This window comes from Saimiri boliviensis (assembly GCF_048565385.1).
Source record: "Saimiri boliviensis isolate mSaiBol1 chromosome 19 unlocalized genomic scaffold, mSaiBol1.pri SUPER_19_unloc_1, whole genome shotgun sequence".
Taxonomy (NCBI): domain Eukaryota; kingdom Metazoa; phylum Chordata; class Mammalia; order Primates; family Cebidae; genus Saimiri; species Saimiri boliviensis.
In genome coordinates this window covers 1,757,810-1,777,475 of record NW_027412502.1, presented here as the reverse complement: position 1 = coordinate 1,777,475, position 19,666 = coordinate 1,757,810, and the positions used below count along the sequence as shown (strand labels likewise).

The following is a 19,666-nucleotide window of genomic DNA, read 5'->3' as shown; positions in this document are numbered from 1 at the left end:
CACCACATTAAAAGTAGAGGGAAGAAAGTGAAAAATATATTCAATAAACCAACTTGCAATTCTGGATTGTTCCTAAATATAGTAAGCTTTTGTAGCCAAATAAAAATTGATGTACATAACTTTTTTTTAAATCAAACCCTACTCTATATAGAAATCTGAGGTTTTAGAGACTAGAGAAAACCATATATAACAGACAGAATTTTAAAGAATAAATGAGACATTCTCTTTGCGTGGCCTGAGCTATATTTAGTGTTTAAAATATGCATATGTAATATTTTCTCTTAAATTATTAATTTTCACAGACATATACATTATACAAAAATAGGTTCAAGTTTGATTTGATAATCAAATGTTTTTCTCAATTTAAATGAAGGACTTTTTAGGGCTAGAATAATATTTTAGATTAAATCATTGATATCTTTCTAATGACAACATGTCATACTGGTTCATTTTTAGCGTTTTGCAAACATGTTCTTTTAAAATTTTCCAAATGCACATATGAAGTAGAGATTACAATGAACCTCCATGCAACAATTTCCCAACTATCAGCGCTTTCTTCTGTAGTAACAGATGATCTACTAATCTCATCTTAACATCTATATTAGCTTTGACATTCATTCTGAAACCACAATGTGGGATAAAGTTTCCATCTCAGTTTTGAAGCAGATGTTGGAGAAAAGCATGGCCAAACCACAATGAAGCTCTTCAAGTTTCTCTGCAAAATGGTACAAATCAATTTTTCTTACTTTTTTTGGCCAAAGCCGGTTGCCAAAGGTGGCCAGGTTCAGCTCAGTAGGCATGGAAGTCTTCTCCCTCAGTGAAGCACTGCAAGTCCTGTGGCAATGGTTGGGATGTATTAATTATTTTCCAGGGAGCATAGTGAATAAATTACAAATTTGTCAGTTGACTTGAACAAGAGTAACATTATTTTTTGGAGTCTTCCTATCCAAGGGTATAGCATTTATTTTCAATTTGTTCAAATCCACTTTGTGTGTCTTGGGAAGTTTTCTTACTTATGTAGCAAAACAACAACAACAACAACAAAACAACAAAAATGCTTTTGTTACATATACTGTTTAGATAACTTCTCATTATTATTATTATTATTGTTATTATTTTGTTTTTTTGAGACAGAGTTTCACTCTTGTTACCCAGGCTGGAGTGCAATGGCATGATCTCGGCTCACTGAAACCTCTGCCTCCTGGGTTTAAGTAATTCTCCTGACTCAGCCTCCTGAGTAGCTGGGACTACAGGCTGTGCCACCATGCCCAGCTAATTTTTGTATTTTTAGTAGAGATGGGTTTTTACCATGTTGACCAGGATGATCTTGATCTCTTGACCTCGTGATCCACCCGCCTCAGCCTCCCAAAGTGCTGGGATTATAGGCATGAGCCACTGCACCTGGCCTCCTTTTTATTATGTCAGATAGAACTTATGATTGTCTTTTGAATTTAAACCATTTTTATTTTATTGTTTTTATTAACTTTTTAATTGCAGCAGATTTTTTATAAACAACAAGCAGTGTGAGAGGCAATATAAAATGTGCAAATAAGTAAATATGTGTTCATGTTCTTAAGCAGCTCATAATTACAAAAGACATAAGATATATCTAGTTAGTGACACTTTTAATACTACTTAAAATAGTAGGTAACAAATATATAAAATGGTTTGACTATGAATGTGATTGATTTAGACATATGTTCCTCTGTGGAGCAATGTATTTAATTGAGCTAAGTAGATTAACAGTGTGTGGCTCTTTATTATTCCCTAAATACCTCTCATGAACTACAAAATAGTATTCAATAATATAAATACATATGTGAAAAAACATTTTTCTGACCAGTGGCATACTTACAGAGTTTTAAATAAATATGGGATATATACAGGATGCTGCGGAAAAATAAAAATTTGATTAAATTATTTTGTCATTGAGGCTAAAGTTTAGTGCTAAATATTTTATTTTAAATTATCTGAAGATAAGAATTTAATAATATTGGACACTGTTAGAGTAGATCTCAATCATTGGCACTAAAATACTTACCTCTGTCTGCTGAACTCTGAAATCTTACCAGTATTACTTTTGTTGTAAGGTACAGCTTAGGGAAGATTGGCCCCATTGCCATGCAAAGAGAGGTAAAGTGAGATTCTACTCAAAGCAACCTTGAATTTGAAACTGGGTCTTCCACTGTTTCAAAGCTGAACTGTAGGTCCAAATGTGTACATATCTGGACATCATTATCTTCATCAGAATCCTCAGGCATGTGTCCTCAAGGGCTTGTGTGTCGGCAGTACTCAGCATAAAGTTATTTCTCATTATGGCAAATTACAATTAATTTGCCAGTATATAATTCATTATCAAGATACAGTTATTTATCATTATGTCAAGGACAAATTTAGAAGACTTACTAAATTTACTTCTTTGTTTCCCCAGCTGGAAACAGTCAATAGCTACTGATATCACCAGTGTGATACCTTGGCTGAATACCTTGGCTGTGTTAACTGCTTTGACTCAACACGCAGCAGAGGTATTGGTGTACTGCACCTCGAGATGCTGACATATGGCTGAAGTCCAGGGTCACTGGCCCAGGCCATCCACTGAGGTCATCCCATGCGGCATCAGCCACTGGTTCCGATGAACCCACCATCACTACACTTCTCATCAATCACCAGTCACTAGACTGAGAATTCTGTGAAAGCTGGGGTCCTATTTTACTCACCTCTGTGATCACGGTTCTTAGCTAAGGGCCCAGCACAGAGAGGCCTCTCAGCAGTGTTCATCCATGACTGAATAAAATTGATTAGAAACCTCCGACTCTTTCACCTACATTTCTGTTCCCTATGTCTTGTAAGGATGCTCTTTCTCTCAGAAGGCTGCAAATCCCCTTCCCTAAAGAGGCGCCTGCCCTACACCATCGCGGCCCCAGGATCCTCTCCTGTGGAAGCTTGAAGGAAGACAAGCCTGTTCTGAATTTTTTTTTGTTTTTGGAGGTGGAGTGTCGCTCTAGTTACCCAGGCTGGAGTGCAATGGCATGATCTCAGCTCACTGCAACCTCTGCCTCCTGGGTTCAAGCAATTCTCCTGCCTCAGCCTCCCGAGTAGCTGGGACTACAGGCGCACACCACAATACCCAGCTAATTTTTTTGTATTTTCAGTAGAAATGGTCTACCATTTCATGTTGACCAGGATAGTCTCAATCTCTTGATCTTGTGATCCACCCACCTCAGCCTCACAAAGTGCTCAGATTATAGGCGTGAGCCACTGCACCCAGCCAATCTGAAAATGTTCTCTTACACCTCCCCCTGTCATTAGGAGCAATGTCCTCTGACATACCCTCCCATCTTCCAGGCTGCCACAACACCTCAGTTGGGTAGAACTACCGTATCTTATTGAAATGATCTGTGTGTGTTCTTCCACTCACTGGCTTGTGTTTCTTTAGAGACATTAAATACCTGAATCACAAGTCCTTAGCCAATATAAAGAAAAGTAAATAATAAATATTTATGGGAAACTTCCCTCAACTGAAGATGCAGAAGAATAGTATAAGTATCACTGTTTCATATACAAGCAAGGGACACTTACTCTGGCACCTGACCCAGGACAGAGCTGTTTGATTAAGAATGAACATCTCCAACCTTTCTCCAAGCACGGTTATTCCCTCTAACCCACACTGACCTGAAGAGCATCCACTGCTACGGCAGCCCCGAGGTCGAGGCTCCTGGGTCTGGGGTGGGGGCTCACGGTCACATCCTCCCGCTCCTGGAGTTGAAGCTGCCCCTCACTATAAACCAGCTCTGATCTACCCTATGCCTCTCTGGCCAGAGGCAGGAGATTCCCGTGGAGTAAGTTTCCCAGTCCCCACTGCTCAGCTCATGCTGCTCCTTGAGAATTTAAATGATCACAGGCAGTGCCCATTTCCCTTCAGGCTTCTGTCCCAGTTTTCCCTTATTCTCCCATTCTTTGGTTTTCATCTACCAATGGCTTGTCCTTTGGGGATTATTCTCATCTCCTAAACCTGCTGAGTTTCTTTATTCCACCTGTTCCCTGATCTCTGGGATTCCAGTGTGTAGACTCAGCTCAGCCTTCTACAGGAGACACACAGAGTCACGTCTCAGCTGAAGGTCCCAGGCAGTATTGAAAACCATCTCAATTCCTCAGAGATGCAGAGAAAACAGAGCAGGAAGTGACCTCGGAGAGGTACAAAAAGCCCCTACCTTGCCAATGAGGAACCTGAAGCCCAGAAAGACTGAGACTCTCCCAGGCTCCCTCCCTCACCACTTGGTGGCAGCAGATCCCACACAAGCCTTGGCCTCAGCCTCCCTGTGCAGAGCAGGTAACTCACCCTCCAGAAGCTCACTGCTGCCTTTCAGAAACTTTAGATGAAAAACAGCAATGTCCACTGTGATAACAAAAAGAGTAAAAGCCCCTTTCTTTGGACAAACCCTTTATCACAGTTCTATAGTCCTGGTGTTTATACTCGGTCAGCTGTCATTCACTAGCTGCTAGATTGGGGCAGGGAGCACGTAGGATTGAATAGCGTTTCACACAACCCTGCTTTCCCGGCCTGGGCTCTCAGCTCCTCCATTCTTCTTCAGAAACTTTCTTCTGCTCTAACTGCTGGAGAGTCCAGACCCTCATGTGAGTCATTGCTCCATGAAGATCCCTGTTATTTTCTTCCTCTCCTGGAGATAGAGAGGGCAGAGATTGGTTCTGGGACTCCACAGTCTTAGGTTTTCTCCTAAGCCAGCCAGGGCAGCTGAAAGGAATCATGACTGCGAGAGGTCAGGACAGTGAAGAGGAGCACGGGCTCACAAGGACAGCCCCTCGTGGAGATGGTCAGGACCCTGACACCAGCAATATCTGACCAATTCTGCTGGGATGATGCAACAAGGATTAAGTGGAGGATGCCGCCATGAGGAGAAAGGGGAAGAACCAAAAGAGTGGGGGAAGAAGAAAAATAAAATGTTTTCAGTAACGATAGAAAAATATGCAGAGCCCAGAGACAAAGCCCCCTGTCACAGAGGGTTAGTTCCAGGCTGAGGAGCCCAATCAAGAAATTCCTGCTGGACTTTGCTCAGCCCCATTTCAAAATGGTTTTGGATCAGTGACTTTGTTCCCTCCACTTTCCCTCTTTTTGAACAAGAATCACTAGCGTCGTTACTCTGTGACTGTCCCACCAGTGCACATTGAGGACAGATAAGCTGTTTGTTCAGTTTCACAGGTCAACAGAGGTAAGGGAATTATATCAAGGATCTGTATTTGGGCCAGGCACGGTGGCTCATGCCTGTAATCCTAGCACTTTGAGAGGCCTAGGGGGATGGATCCCCTGAGGTCAGGAGTTTCAGACTAGCCTGGTTAACAGGGCAAAACCCCTTCTCTACTAAAAATACAAAACAATTAGCTGAATCCAGTGGTGCATGCCTGTAATCTCAGCTACTCAAGAGGCTGAGGCAGGAGAATCGCTTGAACCCAGGAGGCAGAAGTTGCAGTAAGCCAAGATCACACCCCTGCACTCCAGCATGGGTCACAGACCAAGACTCACTTTCAAAAAAAAAAAAAAACAAAAAAGAATCCGTACTTAATGGACACCCTCAGAAGCCTCATTCACACTTGGTGTAGATGATTTAAATGAGATTTTAAACTTTTGATCAGATTAGAGCTACATGACATTTTTCACTTTGAACTAATGCATTCATGACACGAAACTTGGAAACCTTAGGTGAAAGGGTGAATGTATTTTGCATCTGTGAGGGATGTGAATGTCTGGGGAATAGAAGTTAAACTGTGATAGGTAGAATTTCTAAAATGGTCTCCAAACATGCTGTACCCTTATCTCTGGAACCTGTTAAGCTGATAAGACATTCCTGTGATTACATTGTTACATGGCAGTCATATGACTTTAAAGAGTGATATGGTTTGGCTCTGTGTCCCCACCGAAATCTCATGTTGAATTATAATCCTGAGTGTTAGAGGTGGGACCTGGCAGGAGGTTATTGGATCATGGGGAAGGTTTCTAATGGCTCAGCACCATCCCCCAAGTGCCATTGCATGAGAGTTTCCATGAGATCTAGTTGCTTAAAAGTATGTAGCACTTCCCCCCGCTCCTCTCTCTCTCTCCCATTGGCCATGTGAAGATCGTGCCTGCTTCCACTTCCACCATGATTGTAAGTTTCCTGAGGCCTCCCCAGAAGCAGAAGCCTGCACAGCCCACAGAACCATGATCTGATTAAACTTCTTTCTTTATAAATCACCCAGGTCATTAATTATACACTGCAAGAACAGACTAATACAAAGGCTGTGCTTTCCTGAGTGCACCAGATCTAATCACATCACTCCCTCAGTGTCAGAGATTTCTCTAGTGGGTAGGAAAAGAAAAAGTCAGAGAGAGGATAGGAGCTGCAGAAGAATTCCATGGGCTGTTGTTGGTTGGAAGATGGGAAAAGTGAGAAAGAATGCAGGTGGCCTCTGGAGTCAGGGTGTCTCCTGGCTGAGAGCCAGGAGCACTGAAAAAGGGATCTCAGTCCTCCACCCACAAGAAGAGGAATTCTGCCGATACATCTGTAGTAAACTTGGAAGAGTAGCCTGATCTCTGGATGAAAAACACAAGGCAGCCCATAACTGGATTTCAGCCTCCTAAGACCCTGATCAGAGAACCCAATCTTTCCTGATTTCTGTGGTTTCAAACCACTAACTTGTTATAATGCGTTAATAGGTAGCAACAGAAAACTAGTTACAGGTGCCTATCTGTACTCTTTTTATATTTTCACATACATGTATGCTAATCCCTATAGGCACAAAAAAGAAAAAAAAAAAGCAAGGGACTACATTAAAATGTTATACTTACCTTTGTGGGAGCACTGTAAGGGCTGTTCCAGAGCCCGTGCAACTAGAAGAAGATAATGAAGGGCATTTCAGGCAGGTGAGAAGTGTCTTTTCCATGTTACCAATCCAAATTCTGAAAGAAAAAAAGATGGTAAAATATTTAACTCCCAGCCAGGTGTGGTGGCTCATGCATGTAATTCCAGTATTTTGGGAGGCTAAGGTGCGTGGATCACCTGAGGTTTGTAGTTGGAGAGCAGCCTGACCAACATGGAGAAACTCTTTGTCTACTAAAAATACAAAATTTGCCGGGCGTGGTGCTGCATGCCTGTAATCCCAGCCAACTCGAAAGGCTGAGGCACAAGAATCACTTGCACCCTAGAGGTAGAAGTTGCAGTTAGCTGAGATTGCACATAGCACTCCAGCATGAAGGCTCATGCCTCCAATCCCAACACTTTGGGAGGCTGAGGAGGGCAGATCACCTGAGGTTGGGAGTTCAAGACCAGCCTTACCGACATGGAGAAACCCTGTCTCCACTAAAAATAGAAAATTAGCTTAGCATGGTGCTGCATGCCTGTAATCCCAGGTACTCAGGAGGCTGAGGCAGGAGCATTGCTTGAACCCAGGAGGCAGAGGTTGCAGTGAGCTGAGATCATGCCATTGCACTCCAGCCAGCACAACAAGAGTGAAACTCCGGCTCAAAAACAAACAAATGTAACTCTGCATAACATTATCTGCAAATTCATCATCTACATTTCTAATAGAAGGATTTTTTTTTTTTTTTTTTTTTTTTTTTAGCGCTTTCACTTGTGCCCACTGGACAAGGTTTGATTGCAACTATCTGCTACCAGCATAGACGAACCAATTCAAGGAGAGCAATAAATGGGACTAACTACTAAGTTCCCATAAAGAAAGTCCTTAAGAATAAAATATTTCCTCTAGTTGACACAAGATTAAGACAATGGTCCATTACATAAAATCCCAATCTAATAAAAGCTGAAATGTAATGTTGTCTGTTTCCCAAATTTTAATTTTGTTCAGGCTCTGTCATGGTGACCAGGGATTGGAAAATGACTGCAAAGAGCCTCTGGGGAATCTGGGGAGGGAAGAAAGGTAGTCTGTATTCTAAGAGGGGACTGAGGTGATGGCTACAAAATTCTACATATCTACGGAAATTATTCAATTCTGCATTTGTGATTACTGACTTTCATTACAAGTAACTTGTTCAATAAAATTTCTGGTTTCTACTCCAACCTGCAAGGAGCCAGGAGGTCACCACTTGTCCTTACAACTAGAAAAAAGCTGAACAAACTGAAAATTATCAAATCTTATTAGCGGGCCTAGAAGAGAGGTCACAGGGCAAATTGCCATGCTGAAAACAAGACAGACAGGCAAATACAAGGAACAGAAGCTGCTGAAGCCAGCACTTAAATGGTACTGACAGATTACTAGAAACTGAGGGTGGCCTGCCTTGAGCATTCAAAACTCCTTGGGGCCCAGATTTAGTGGGGATCTCACATTTTTCTAAGTTTTATCACCTGGAGCCCAACCAGGTTCTCATAGTAAAGATCAGAAGAAAAATGCCCACAGAACTGACACTGCCGACTTCAGCACTAATTATAAAGCTACAGTAACCAAACAGTGTGGAAATTGGTGAAGAAAGAAAAAAAGCAGACAAATAGGTCACTAGAAAAGAATACAGAGCTCGGAAATAGACTAACCTTTGAGAAAGGCACAAAGGCAATTTAACAGGCAAAGGATAGTCTTTTCAACAAATGGTGCTAGAATGACTAGATATTCACATGTAAAAAATAAATAAATCTAGACACAGATTTTACACCTTTCACAAAATGGATCTTACACTTCAATGCAAGGTACAAAACTGTAAGACTCCTAGAGGATAACATAGGGGAACATCTAGGTGACCTTGGGCATAGTGATGACTTCTCAGATACAGTGTCAAAAGCACAACCCAGGAAAGAAAAAAATTGATCAGTTGGACTTCATTAAAATTAAAAACTTCTGCTCTGGGAAAGACATCGTTAAGAAAATGAATAAACAAGTGATAAACTGGGAAAAAATATTGGCAAAATACAGCTCTGATGAAAGACTGGTGTCCAAAATACATAAAGGACTCTTAAAACTCAATAATAATACAGCAAACAACCCAATTTAAAAATGGGCAGAAGATCTGGATACTCCACCAGAAAAGACATATGGATGGCAAATAAGCATAGGAAAAAGATGCTCAAAATCATGTGTCACTAGGAAATTGCATATTAAACCAAAGAGATGCCACTACACTATAATATATACCTAATAGAATGGCTCAAATCCAAACAAGTGACAATACCAAAGGCTGCCAAAGTTGCAGAGCAGCGGGAACTCTCATTCACTGCTAGTGGAAATGCCAAATGCTAGTCACTTTGGAAAACAGTTTGGCAGGTGTTTTTGTTTTGTTTTGTTTTGTTTTTGCTTTTGTTTTTTTGCAAAGCTAAAAATAGCCTTGCCACATAATCCTGCAAATAGCAGTTTTAGGTATTTACCACAGTAATGTGAAAACATGTTCACTCAAAAACTTGCATCCAGGTATTTACAACAGTTTTCTCATACTTGTCAAAAACTGGAAATAACCAAAATGTCCTTTACTAAGTTAATGGCTAAACAAACTGTGGTATATCTGTGCAACAGAATATGATTCCGTTATAAAAAGAAATGAGCTATCAGGCCATGAAAAGACATGGAGGAATTTTAAATACATAATGCTAGGAAGAAACGAGTCTAAAAACTCTACACACTGTATGATTCCAACACTAGGACATTCCAGGAGAGTCAAAATGGTAGAGATAGTAAAATGATCAGTGATTGCCAAACGTGGAGGAGGGATGAATTGGTTGAACACAAGGAGGTTTTCAGTAGTGAAACTCTTCTGTGTGATACTGTACTGAGGATTCATGACACTAGGTAATTGTGAAAACCCACAGAACTATAAAACTCAAAGAATGAACCCTAACGTAAACTATGGAGTTTAATTAATAATAACATACCAATATTGATTGATCAATTGTAAACATCTATCACACTAATGCAAGATACTAATGATAGAGGAAATTGTGTTCCAGAGGACAAGAGAGAATAGGGGAATTCCCTGTGCTATCAGCTCAATTTATCTGTAAACCTAAAAGTACTCTAAAAAATAATATCTATTAAATTTTATTAAAATTCTGACATGACAGCCTCAAATCAAAATGTTGGTGGCATCCTGTTACTGTGTGGTTAATAATGGGCATTGGGGTGGATCAACCTGGAGTCAGAACGGTCAGAGATAGCAATGCCTGTGCCTTCAACCTCTGGCTCTGCGGGTGTCCCTGGAATCCAGAGAGCAGATCAGCTGGCTTGAGACAGCCTCAGTGCTCCAGATAGTGCAGGCTTCTGGTAAGGACAGGGAAAAATCATCTCAGGGCAGTAATATGGCTGATATAGATTTTATTTTGGACGTGGGTGAATCTTGCAGTCTAAAAAGTATTTAACTTAGAAGACAGATACTCTCTGCTCATGATGTTAAGAACAAATTTAGAATTGTTGTTAAACTTACATCTTTATTTCCCTAGCTGGCCAGGACCTCATTAGTAGCTACTGATGTCACTAGTGTCCTCTGATCACCTTGGCAGTGATAACTGTTTTGACCCAACAGAAAACTGAGGTGTTGCTTGTACCTAAGATGCTGACACCTGGCAGAAATCCAGGGTCACTGTCCCAGAGCAAGTCAGCCAGCTGTTGATTAACAACCAGAAGGGGGACCCGGTCATCCACTGAGGTCATCTCCATGCAGCATGAGCCACTTGCTCTAATGAAGCCACCATCACTACATTTCTCATAACTTGCTATTCACTAGACTGAGAGTTCTGTGAAAGCTGAGATCATATCTACTCATCTCTGTGTTCATGATTCCCAGCTTAGGGTCTGGCACTAAGGAAGGTCTCGGCAGTGTTCACTGAAGATAGGATAAAACTGACTATAGATATCCAATCCAATCACCAACAATCCTCTCCAAAATGTCCTACCAGGGATGCTATAATTTCTCCCAAGATGCAGCAAGCCCCCTTCCTACACCTGTAGACCCCTGCTCTACACCAGTCACATCCCAGCATCTTCTGTGGGACACTGGAGGAAAAACGGGACTACTCTGAAGAATTCCTCTTATGGTTCCCCTTGTCATTAGGAGCAATGTCTTCACCTACACTCCCATCCTCTGGGCTGCCATGACACACCACTTTCAGAGAACTACTATATTTTCTTGAAATCATGTCATTGTGTTCTTTCTCTCATGAGCTTGAGTTGCTTGGGGAAACACTACTATTTGAACCCCAAGTACACCCAGTAAATACTCATATCATATAGAGACCTTCCTCAACTGAAAGTGCAGAGGAATAGTGTAAGTATCACTGCTTCAGATACTGGCAAGAAACACTTACTCTGGCACCTGACCTAGGGCAGAGCTGTTTAATGTAAGAATAGACATCTCCAACCCTTCTCCAAGCATGGTTCTTCTCTCTAACCCACACTGACCTGAACAGCATCCACTGCTATGGCAGCCCCGAGGTCCAGGCTCCTAGGTCTGGGGTGGGGCTCAGGGTCAAATCCTTCCCCTCTTGGAGTTGGTGCTGCCTCTCACTATAAACCAGCTCTGATCCCCCCTTTGGCTCTTCCTCACCAGGGTCAGGAGACTCCTGTGGATTAAGTGTCTTGCCCAGTCCCCGCTGCTCAGCTTGCGCTGCTCCTCGACTGGTTGAATGATCACAGGCCCATTGCCCATTCCCCTGAGGCCTCTGGCCCAGTTTGTCCTTATTCTCCCCTGCTTTGTTTCTCACCTGTTCTAGCGCTGACTTGTCCTTTACAGGTTCTTCTCTTTTCCAAAACCTGCTGACTTTCTTCCATCTGTTCCCTCAGTTCTCAGCTTCCCAGGTGTGAACTCAGCTCAGGCTCTGAAGGAGAAACACAGGGGCCAGAGTCAGGAGTCAGACCCAGAGAGATCAGAGGCAGGTTACAGGTCCAGGCAGTGTTAAAGACCATCTCAGTCCCTCAAGGACTCAGAGAAAACTAAGCAGGAAGGGACCTCAGAGAGGTACAATTAGCACCTACTTTACTGATGAGAAAACTCAAGTCCAGAAAGACTAAGACTCTCCCAGGCTCCCTCATCACCCAGTGGCAGCAGATATACCACGAAAGCCTTGGCCTCACCCTCCCTGTGCAAAGCAGGTAACTCATCCTCCAGAAACTCGCTGCTGCCTTTCAGAAAACTTTAGATCAAACACAGCAATTTCACCTTGCAAACAGAGTAAAAGGGTCTTTCCTTGGACAATTCTTTATCATGGTTCTCTAGGCCTATTACTTACTCCCAGTCCGTTGTCATTCACTGGCTAGCAGTTTGGGGCAGGGAGCATGTGAGGATTAAACAGTGGTTAACACAACCCTGCTTTCCCAGTCTGGGTGTTCAGCTACTCCATGCTTCCTCAGGGAGTTTCCTCTGCTGTAACTGCTGGAGAGTCCAGGCCCTCACGTGGGTCATTTCTCCATGAAGATCCCTGTTATTTTCTTCCTCTCCTGGAGATAGAGAGGGCAGAGAATGGCTCTGGGACTCCATAGTCTTAGGTTTTCTCCTGAGCCAGCCAGGGCAGCTGAAAGCAATCATGACTGAGAGAGGTTAGGACAGTGAATACGATCTCAGAGGAGCACGGGCTCACAAGGACAGCCCCTCGTGGAGACAGTCAGGACTGTGACACGGGCACTATCTGACCAATTCTGCTGGGGGCGATGGACCAAGGACTAAGCAGAGGATGCTGCCATGAGGAGAAAGGGGAAGAACCAAAGGAGTAGGGGGAAATAAGATAGACAATAATGGTTTCAAGAAATGCAGAGCAAAGATCCCAGAAGCAAAGTCCCACAGGATGGAGGGTCAGTCTCAGGCTGTGGATCCTACTTAAGTACCTCCTGCTGGATTTTGCCCAGCTCCATTTCCAAACTATTTTGGATTGGTGACTTTTTTCTCCCTTCCATGTTCCTTCTTTTTGAACTAGAATCACTGTAATTGTTATTCTGTGCCTGTCCCGCCATTCCACATTAGGAGCAGATAAGCAGTTTGTTCAGTTTCACAGGTCGACAGACGTAGGCAATTATGTCAATAATCTGTACTTAATGGACACCCTCAGAAGCCTCATTGACACCTGGTGTGGATGTTTTAGATAAGATTTTAAACTTTGGATCTGATGTGGCCTACGTGACATTTTTCATGTTGAACTAATGCTTTAATGACATGAAATTTGGAAACTTTAGAGGAGAGGATGAATGTATTTTGCAGATGGGGAAATGTGAGTGTCCAACTGTGGTAGATGGAATTTCTGAAATGGTCCCCAAACATGCCATACCCTTGTCTCTGAAGCCTGTTAAGGTGAAGAGACACCACTCCTGTGATTATGTTTTTATGTGACAGTTACATGACCTGAAGATGATGAGGTTACCTGCATGAAGTGGATTGAATCACATCACTCCATACATGACAGAGCTTTCTGTGGCTGGTTGGAGAAGATGAAGTCAGAGAAGGAAGGAGCTTGAGAAGGACTCCATGAGTTGTGATTGGTTGAAAGATAGAAAAGACAGGTAAAGAGGAAAGCAGGTGGCATCTGAAGTCAGAGTATCTCCTGGCTGACAGCCAGCACAGAAAAAGGGCCCTCAGTCCCCCACAAACAAGAATAGAAACATTTTCCAATATCTGCAGTGAACTTGGAATAAAAGCTTGAGCTCTAGAGAAACAGCATAGCTAGCCCATTTCTGGATTTTAGCCTCACATGACCCTGATCAGAAAACCCAGGAAGGAAGGAAAAGAAGGAAAGAAGGGAGGGATAGGGGGACAGATAAACTTACATGAAGATGAGGAGATCCAAGGAAACTTACACCACCGATATGTTCAATTAACAGGAACACGCTAACTAGTTATTAGAGAGACACACTACTATAAATCCATATACTGTTTCCATGGCAGACAATCATTCCTGCTTCTCTGAAACACTTTCTGTCTCCGCCTTGCTGTTGTTAGAGACACTGAGTCTTCCCTTTGGACAAGTTCTGGCACCCACAGGAATGAGATGAGACAGTGAACCCCAGAACACCAGGCCACAATGTTCCCTGCTGCTCCTTGTCCACTCCAGAAGCTGCCCAGCTGCAGGGGAATGTGAGCCTCAGCTCCTGGGTCTGACATCATCCCTTTGCCTTTCTCACTGGGCTTCTCTCCTTGCACTGGCTCCCACTCCCCCAGGAACTGGCAGGTGACCATGTGAAAAGAACACAAACAGGACACGCCCCTTTCTTTCTCCTCTCAATGCCTGCAGTGGTGGGTTCCATGGGGTAGTGATCTGACATTTACTCATTATGGTGCCCCTAGCCCAGAGCAGGGCCTGGCACCTAATAGCCACCATGTGAATGCTCAGTGAAAGAAGGTGACCACCACAAGGTCATGAGGAACCAAGAATTCTACTGTGGCCCATCAATTTTAAGTCCTACACAATTCTAGAATGGGAAATGTGAAAGGCCTTCAAAAGTGGCCACTCTCTGAAACCATTATACTGGCAGCTGAGCCATGTTTCCCCATCCTGGACACATCTAGAGGGCACCGCCTAAATCCAGACACATCTCCCCACACAGGACAGTTCAGGGGCCTTAGCCTGGGAAATGTGGTGGACAGGGAGGGGGGAATCATGAAAGTTGAAGAGGTGAAAGCAGGTGAAAGGGAACAGCAAGGTGGAAACAGAGAGAGAGATGGGGATGGAGACTGGGGGATGAGAGGGGAAGAGAGAGGAGAGGGACGCAGATCCAGCCACTGAGGAAAAGGCCTGAAGAGAACACTGTCCTCTCCTGAAGTCAAATAACTTCCACCTGACCACGCACTGCAGCTCGTGGGTGGCACATGCGGGTCATGCTGCAATGTTTAGGGCCTATGGAATCTTCCCTTCTCATCTGAATCGTAATGGAGAGAGGACTCTCTGACCCCATCCAGCTGGCAGTGCCTCGTGATTTTTACCTGTTAGATCTGGCAGCTCTTCATGTCAGCCCACACCGCATGAGGCTGCTCTTGGTGAACCGAATGGGGAAGATTCTACATCAGTGCCTCGGAGAGTCCACTGGAAGCCCTGGACAGCAGGAGTCAGTGGTGCCCCAGCATGGAGGCCAAGAGCACACAGCACTGAAGCTCCAGACACCCTCAGGAGGACAGTAAAGGACAATGTGCTGGTGAGAGCCTGGGTCAGCAGGAACCTCCGCCTGGGTCTGAACATGATTGGCCTTCATACGAGCTATGACATAAAAGAGAGAAAGCAAGGTTAACATTAAGATTTGGGGCTTGGGGAACTTGAAGGATGGAACTGCCATTTGTTGAGACTGGGAAGACTGAGAAAGGAGCAGATTGAAAGGCGGTGAGGAACTAGAATTGGCTGGGTTTCTGTCATATGCAATCAACAGTCCTGACCAGCCTGGGCAATATAGTAAGACCCTGTCTCTGAAAATAAAAAGTTAGCCAAGCATGGTGGTGCACACGTGCAATCTCAGCTACTCGGGAGGCTGAAACAGGGAGATTCCTGAGTAGCCAGAGAAGTTTTCACAAAATAAGTAATATTTGGGGCAGATCTTAGTGAACAGGAATTCCATTCTTTCTGTTAGGAAATTAAGAGAGTGTGGGTGTGGTTAGTTAATGATGATTGAACTATCTTTGGAATCTCATCCACTGGTCTATCTGGTCTATTTATATATGTATATTCTATCTGCAGTCTCACTGAGCTTTGCTAGTTTATGTTGCAGTAACAAAAGCCCCAAAATCTTAGCAGCTACACATACAAAGGTCTATTTTCGTTGACATTTCCTTTTATGTCAGGTTAACTGTGACTCTATTCTATACAAGCTATTTTATTTGTTAGACAGTGAAAGCTGTGATACTTAGAGAATTGTTGAATGTGGTTCATTCATTCATTTAACAACTATTTATTGAATATCTGTTTCATACCAGGCAAGGTCAGGCACTGAGAATACAGTAGTAAATAATAAACAAGATCTCTAATTTCCACAAGCTTATTTTGAAAATGAGATTAAACACTTACAAAATAATCATAACAATATTACATTCATAAATAATATTTTAAATTAGAAAAATATAAAATTATTAAAACTAAAATGGCCAGGAGTGATGGCTCACACCTGTAATATCAACACTTTGGGATGCCAAGGTGGGAGGATCATTTGAGCCCAGGAGTTTGAAAACAGTCTGGGCACCATAGGAAGACCCTGTATACAAAAAATAAAAACTGAGCCTGGCATGGTGGTGCATGCCAGCAGCTACTAAGAAGGCTGAGGTAGGAGGACTGCTAGAGCCTGAGAGGTCAAAACGGCAATGAGTCATGATCATACCACTGCACCACTGCACTCCAGCATGGGCGACAGAGCGAAACCTTGTCTCAAGAAAGCAAAGAGAAGAAGATATGTTCAAACTATATGCAGGAGAAAAAAGAAGAAGGAAGAAAGAAGAAAAGAGGAAGAAGAAGAAGAAGAAAGAAGAAGAAGAAGGAGGAGGAGGAGGAGGAGGAGGAGGAGGAGAAGAAGGAGAAGAAGAAGAAGAAGAAGAAGAAGAAGAAGAAGAAGAAGAAGAAGAAGAAGAAGAAGAAGAAGAAGAAGAAGAAAGAGGGAAGAAAGAAGAAGAAGAAGAAGAAGAAGAAGAAGAAGAAGAAGAAGAAGAAGAAGAAGAAAGAAGAAGGAAGAAGAAGAAGAAGAAGAAGAAGAAGAAGAAGAAGAAGAAGAAGAAGAAAAAGAAACAATTTCATTGATGTAGTCCTGAAACTATTATGTAGAATACTATTATCTACATTACATCATGTCAGTCCTTTAATGGCTTAACAATTAGATATGATCCATAAAATTTTCCTGGTAATTAGGTATACTTAAGAACAATTAAGTATAGAGTTACTGCCTTGACAGGAAGATGGTAAAATTTTTTAAAAGACAAATAAATAAATAAAATAATAAAAGCTGTAGCTCTGTGAATCTCAAATAACATCTAATTGAAGTCAGTGAACATCTAGCAATCATTCTGAACACATAATTCTCTTAATACATGTTGCCTAAACTCCCAAGAGATCTGACTTACCAACACCTGTATGTAGCCAAAAATTGACAATCATTTATAAATTATCACCTCTGACTCCATCTTCTCTACCCACTTAAAAACATTTTACATCTTTATGATTTTTTGTACAGATGGGATCTCACTATGTTGCTCAGGTTGGTCCAGAAACAGACCCACACTGATTTCATAAATCAGATGATCATACAGCCATCTGATTTATGAAAAAAAGTGCCACACAGTCCAGAAGGACAAGAATGTTCCGTTCAATATATGGTGCTACATTAAACAGTCACATCCATGTATTTTTAGTAGAGATGGCTATTTTTTAGTAGAGTAAAAAGTGAATCATGGCTGGGTGGGGTGGCTCACACCTGTAATCCCAGCACTGTGGGAGGCTGAAGTGGGCAGACTACTTGAGCCCAAGAGTTTGAGACTAACCTGGGAAAATGTTGAATGCCCATCTCTACAAAAAAAAAAAAAAAAAAAAAAATTAGCCAGGCATGGTAGCACATGCCTATGGTCTCAGGTACTCAAGAGGCTAAGGTGGGAGGATTGCTTGATCCAGGAGGTGAAAGTTGCAGTGAGCTGAGATTATGCCACCACACTCTAGCCTGGGAAATAGAGTGAAAGTCTGTCTGAAAAAAAAAAAAAAAAAAAAGCATAAACTAAAATAAAATTGCTATGAGGTTAACACAGAAAAAAATGTGCTCATATTTTTAGGTTAGGCATTGATTAACAGGACACAAAAAGCAGTCACCATAAAGGAAAAGATTGATCAAGTATAATTTCATTAAAATTAAGAAACTCAGGCTGGGTACACTGGCTCATGCCTGTAATCCCTACACTTTGGGAGGCCAAGGCAGGTGTATCACTTGATCCCAGGAATTCCAGACCAGCCTATGTAACATGTTAAAACCCCATCTCTACTAAAAATACAAAAAGAGCTGAGCATAATGGTGCTCTCCTGCAGATCCCAGCTACTTGGGGGCTCAGGCAGGAGGATCACCAGAGCCTTGGGAGGTCGAGATTGCAATGAGCTGTAATTGTGCCATTGCACTCCAGCCTGGACAACAGAGTGAGATCCTGTCTAAAAAAGAAAAAAAAAAAATAGAGAATCTCCATTCATTTAAAAACACCATTAAAAGAGTGAAAAGGCAAGCTACAGTTTGAAAAAAGAGAAATGCAATACGTATATATCCTAGAAAGGACACATAACCAGAATAAAGTGTTACAAATCAACAGAAAAACAAGCATATCCTGAAAACAGGATACAGAGATTTAACAGGCACTTCACAAAAGAGGACGTATAAATGGTAGTAAAAAATACTCAACCTCAATACCAGGAAAAGGCAAAATGAAACCACACTGATACATTACTGCACCTCTACTCCAATGGCAAAATAACTTTGAACTGACAAGCATCAGCAAGGATGTGGGATAAGCAGAATAGTCCCTGATAAGTTTTACAACCACTTTGGGAAAATGTTCAACAATATCTGATACCTCTAAACCCAACAATGTGACTCTTACATATATACCCCAATCTAGCAATGTACTATTTCTTCATCTGTGGTGAATTTTACTTAGTATAAATTTATTACCTGTACTTTTTTTTTTTTTTTTTTTTTTTTTTAGGTTCTCCCTCTGCCATCCAGGCCTGCGTGCACTGGCAAGATCACTGCTCACTGTAATCTCAGCCTCCCAGGCTCTGATAGATCCTCCCATCTCAGCCTCCCAGGTAGCTAGGGACACACCACCACAGACAGCTAATTTTTGTATTTTCAGTAGAGATGGGGTTTTGCCATGTTGCCCAGGCCGGTCTGGAACTCCTGGGCTCCAGTGGTCTGCCCACCTTGGCCTTCCAAAGCGCTGGGATTACACGTGTGATCCACTGTCCCCCGACCACCTGCACATTTCAAATTGTCAACTTCTTCCACAGACTTCTGTAACTTTTCAAAGACTTCTTTGACACAAAGTTCTCAGAAATCTTAAAGCTAGCATTTTAGAATAGAAAACCGAGCTGCTGGTTCACAGGTGAAATTTTACCAATAAAATTTAACAACAAAAGAAAGCTACTAACGCGTATCAGCTCAGAACAAAGCTTTGAAACGACCAGCAGATCACTTTAACGTCCTCGAGCACTGGGAGTCATTCCTTCGGGTGAACAACACTGTACCCCAAAGAAATAAATGACAGCACTTCAAGAAAAGACTTCCTGTGGAAAGCAGCTTTACCAGCAAAAAAAAAAAAAAAAAAAAAGGAAAGCGAGGACACCACTCCAAAAGTCTTGCTGCGCTTCCGTGAAAGGACGCCCGGTGAGATCATCTGAGAAGCCCCAAAGACCCGCTCCCGCCAGCGGGATTCTTCCCGGCGCCCCGAGAGGAGGGCTGCGGCGGCCTCGGGGAGAGGAACCCGGCGCAGGGACTCCAGCCCGGCGGCCGCCCCGGCCGGCTCGCCCAGCAAACGCTGCGGAGGCCCCTGCGCGCGTCAACCCAGCTGCGCGCCGGGGTCCCGAACTCCCCGCCCGCGGCCTGGCGCGGCGCCCTCACCTCACAAACGCTGGTGGACTTCCCGGCAAACCTCCACTTCCCACAGGCATGGCGGCCGCCACGCCCCGCGCCTCCGCCCTCCGCAGCCCGCCCGCCTGTCCTGCGTTTCCAGAAGCGCCGCGCTCACTGAGCGGCTCCC

General features: G+C 43.0%; 1 long non-coding RNA gene across 2 annotated transcripts in view; it reads right to left on the bottom strand.

The window, feature by feature from the left end:
* Positions 1 to 19,666, bottom strand: part of LOC141583197 (uncharacterized) — a 776,849-nt gene extending 757,183 nt beyond the window's left edge. For both annotated transcript variants that reach the window (XR_012515902.1, XR_012515903.1), the window contains exons 1-5: positions 19,528 to 19,666; positions 14,891 to 15,161; positions 11,688 to 11,801; positions 6,842 to 6,952; positions 747 to 1,890 (exon numbers count right to left, since the gene is read on the bottom strand). This is a non-coding gene — a long non-coding RNA (uncharacterized LOC141583197). The remainder of the gene's footprint in view (positions 1 to 746; positions 1,891 to 6,841; positions 6,953 to 11,687; positions 11,802 to 14,890; positions 15,162 to 19,527) is intronic.